Raw genomic sequence first — 4,352 nt, forward strand, 5'->3', positions numbered from 1 at the left:
TCAGAAGACTTCGCCAGAAGATGGGTAGTATGATACTTCCCGAAACGTCGCGAGATATGAACGCTACCACCCGGCTGGAGACCCGAGAAACCTTCATCAATGTTGGAGCAGGTTGGGAAGCCTCGGAGGATAGACATGTTGTCTGCCATTGTCGGTGTTAGTTAAGACTTTATTAGCAATGTACAGTTATTTGGAACACGTAGTTGAGAACACTGTGACAGTAATTACGGAAATATGCAGTTCATTTTTTTCGTTGAAGAATAGAAATTATTTGTGGCTCTAAAATGGAACGTAATTGTGCAGTTTCTCGTTTTCTGCCAATGAAAAGCGAGTGGCATCCAGTATAAACAAACTGATTGGAAATTTGATTATTTCTAAAATAACAGTTCCTCGCTAAGAGTTTCTTACAGCCTCAAGACTATGAATTCATGACCTACGTGCTGTTTTCTGCGCAGGGGACAACATCTATGTAAGACTTCAGGTTGGTGAACATTTATTAGAAGTTATGCATTCCACTCAGGGCAGTGGAAACAAATAGGCACCTCGCGTGTACGGCAATCTTAACACAAGTGAGATTAGTGACACGTCATATGTGGTAACACAGAGGAAGTATGATAGAGAGACGATTCCCGGCGGGGTCAGGGATTTTCTCTGCCTCGTGATGGCTGGGTGTTGTGTGCTGTCCTTAGGTTAGTTAGGTTTAAGTAGTTCTAAGTTCTAGGGGACTGATGACCATAGCTGTTAAGTCCCATAGTGCTCAGAGCCATTTGAACCATTTTTTTGCTAGAGAGAAATGGTTTCTGAGGGATGGGGATTATCATTCGCACGAATATATAACATCTTCCCCCCCCCCCCCCCCCCCTCTGTTTTTCAACTTGCTGTAACCGTTATGAAGCGACAAAAAATGGAACGAGGATGTAAGGATTGTGGTAGGGAAGGGGCGTATGGTCGACTTCGGTTTATTGGGAGAATTTTACTGAAATGTGGTTCATCTGTAAAGGAGACCGCTTACAGGACGCTAGTGCGACCTATTTTTGAGTACTGTTCGAGTGTTTGAGGTCCGCACCAGGTCGGATTGAAAGAACTACATTTAGTACTGGTAGGTTCGATCAGCACGCAAGTGTTACGGATATGCTTCGGGAGCTCAAGGTAATCCCTGAAGGAAAAAATAGACATTCGTTTCGAAGAACAGTGCTGATAAAAGTTCAGAGAACCACGATTTGAAGCTGACTGCAGAACGATCCTACTGCCGCCAACATACATTTCCGTTGGGACTACGAAGATAGGAGAAATTAGGGCTCATACAGAGGCATACAGACAGTCGTTTTTCCTTCGCTCTATCTGCGAATGGAACCGGAAAGGAAACTAGTTGTGGTAAAGGGTACCCCCCTCCACGCACCGCAGAAGTACGGAAAATGGAATTAGCAGCTACTGCACGAGTTGCAAATACAACTTCTTCAGTATAAAAGTACATGCCGATCATTTTAGCTTCGGTGACGCCTCGCATGACGTGTTAACGAGTAAGGAGAAGGGACATTTAAGGAAAGTTATGAAAAATTTTAAACGTTAAAAGGTCAATTTTGGGAGATCACAACTTTTCCGTTCTTTTATGAATACAACTCCAATCACTCGACCTCGTTTGGTAGGCAATGAGAAACTCGTAATTGTCAAGCAAATGTTTACATTGTCGGTTCGTTGGCTCTTGAAAACTGTCCAGGAGTGAAATATTCAGGCAACGAATAATGAAACCCTTAACTTTTAATTAAAGCTAAATTGCTGTAGCGATGCAGAAGATGGTTATCGGCGGCGAGATCCATAGCAATTCTAATATTCATTAATTTTTTTCCCCACAACTCTCGTCGGAAAACAATCGGCAATGCAATACAAGAAGAAATCATTACGCGAGATTAATTGGTTTATCGTGCACTCACAGCAGTGGGTAGGTAGAGTCGGAGACATCTGGAAGCAGAAGCATTTGTAGATTGACTGCCAACCTTTGGCTAAAGGTCACGACCGAAAAACAATCATGACTGCACTGGGTGCGGGTTCAAAGCAGTCCTCTCCACTGAGCCTTTCATGGGAGGGAGAGTGACGGGCAGCAATAAAGACTGAAATTAATACCGCCCGGTTCATTAAAGAGGCTCTGAGGCGCCAACCACTAGGGCACCACGCAAACCCTGCCTTATTTGTAACTGTCCACCTCGCCATTCCAACAATTATCGTCAACGCTGAATAACATGATGCCCTGGTGTGGAATTTACAGAATCTTTCAATATTTAACCTCTACCTAAGTACAGATTATATTATTCAGTGTGATAAATAATCAACGGATTCTGGTTGCAGTAATACCTACATCGTTGTCTAATATGCAACAAATGTTTTCATCTTGCAGATAAGACAGTCTGATCAAATTGTTTTCATGTGAAACACTAAGATTTGAGTGTGAAGAAATAAATAGGTTATAAATTCATTTCAAAGTAACACGGAAGAGATTAAAGTTTTGAAGTAAAATAAAAAAGCACGCAAATACACCAAGGAAGGAGACTATTGTACTATCACAAAACTGTCGACACTGGCACTCGTACGCTTAGAGTTCGGACATTCATAGGTGATGTCAAATTTTATTTCGTTTTCATTTAAATATGTTATTAAGCTAATAAAGTGTGATTACATTTTCAAAAGAATGTTTTCGCAGCCAAAATCGTAAGAAGATCAAACTCAGAATTTCGTGCAATCACTGCCCTCAGATTCTCAACAATAGGTTTTTGTTAATTTTTTCGACGTTAAAGATTCGAAGAAAAACAAAGTTCACATATTACCCAACTCCGGTGAGCAAAATGTAATATTACTGAAAGTACGATATTTATCGTCAACAGATGTAATTAGCAATAAAATATAAATTAACAAAAAATTAGTGAGAGTTGTTATTTTTACGTCGCAGCAACAATAAAACCTCAAATTCTGCTTCTCCCGAGTTTCTGAGAAAAAAAGTCCCCAAGCTCGGAACTGGAAATTAAGGAAAAAAAAGAGACAATTCGGTATGACAAGACACTACGTCTCACACGACTTTTGTCGTTATTTTTGCAACAATAATTTTCGTTTAAATGGTAAGAAATTATTAACGGTTTATTTGGCTTTTAGTATCAGAAGCTGGCTGAAACGGCCATTCGTTATTTAGCTGCCGTTTCAAATCATCACGGTAATCATAGCAGTTCTCACAGAGAGGCAATGTAATACCGTCTTAGTACAATATCTCAGACAAAAAATACTTTCGTACATGTATTTTATCTGAAGTTTGGTCGTTGTTTATGCAATAGAAAGTAGTCTCCGAAGTTTCAGCAATTATTGAACATAAACAACGGATAATGTTTCACGAGTTACACTATCCCTCTTCTGAAATATTTGATTTTACAAACAGATCGGATGCGGCTGACGACAAAGATGCATCCTTCATTCCTCTAAAAATACTCGTGCTCTTATTTACTTTAACACTATGTGTGTGTGTGTGTGTGTGTGTGTGTGTGTGTGTGTGTGTGTGTGTGTGTGTCTCAGAGAGAGAGAGAGAGAGAGAGAGAGAGAGAGAGAGAGAGAAAGAGAAAGATATGTTATTATGGTCCAGTTTTTTCAGTTATCTGTCACTCTCGGCAAACAGACATGCAGCTAAACATAAATTTTAATGAAATGATGTAACTTCGTGTGAATGGTAACGACAGAGACAGCGTAATAGCGGTCACAAACACACTAAACGGGAGCAGCAACAAACTAGCTAGCTAACGATCGCTCTACGACACATTGGTGCCAACTATGATTAATAACAGCTGCAGCGTATTTGATTCTTTTGTTTTACATTCTGCGAAAACATGTAACAGCTGAAATTCGGCATTAGTCCATTATTACGAAAAGCAAAGTAAAGGAATCCTAGCCGGCCGCGGTGGTCTAGCGGTTCTAGGCGCGCAGTCCGGAACCGTGCGACTGCTACGGTCGCAGGTTCGAATCCTGCCTTGGGCATGGATGTGTGTGATGTCCTTAGGTTAGTTAGGTTTAAGTAGTTCTAAGTTCTAGGGGACTGATGACCACAGTAGTTAAGTCCCATAGTGCTCAGAGCCATTTGAACCGTTTGAAAGGAATCCTAACAGGCGCCGATAGCTTTGGCGTGCTGCCCTACAATCGAGTGATAAATCGCCTCTAATGATTCCCCAAGTCGACGGGGTGTGAGATAGTTGTCTTATGCAAAACTGTTACGCGTGGTATCAGCACAGAAGAATGCTGGCATTTATAGGAAACTTTTCACAATACATTCCGTTACAATCGGTGCACTTTTGTATTTTCCGAAATCACTTTCAAACCCTTTT

This window comes from Schistocerca piceifrons, chromosome 7 (genome assembly GCF_021461385.2).
Source record: "Schistocerca piceifrons isolate TAMUIC-IGC-003096 chromosome 7, iqSchPice1.1, whole genome shotgun sequence".
NCBI lineage: Eukaryota > Metazoa > Arthropoda > Insecta > Orthoptera > Acrididae > Schistocerca > Schistocerca piceifrons.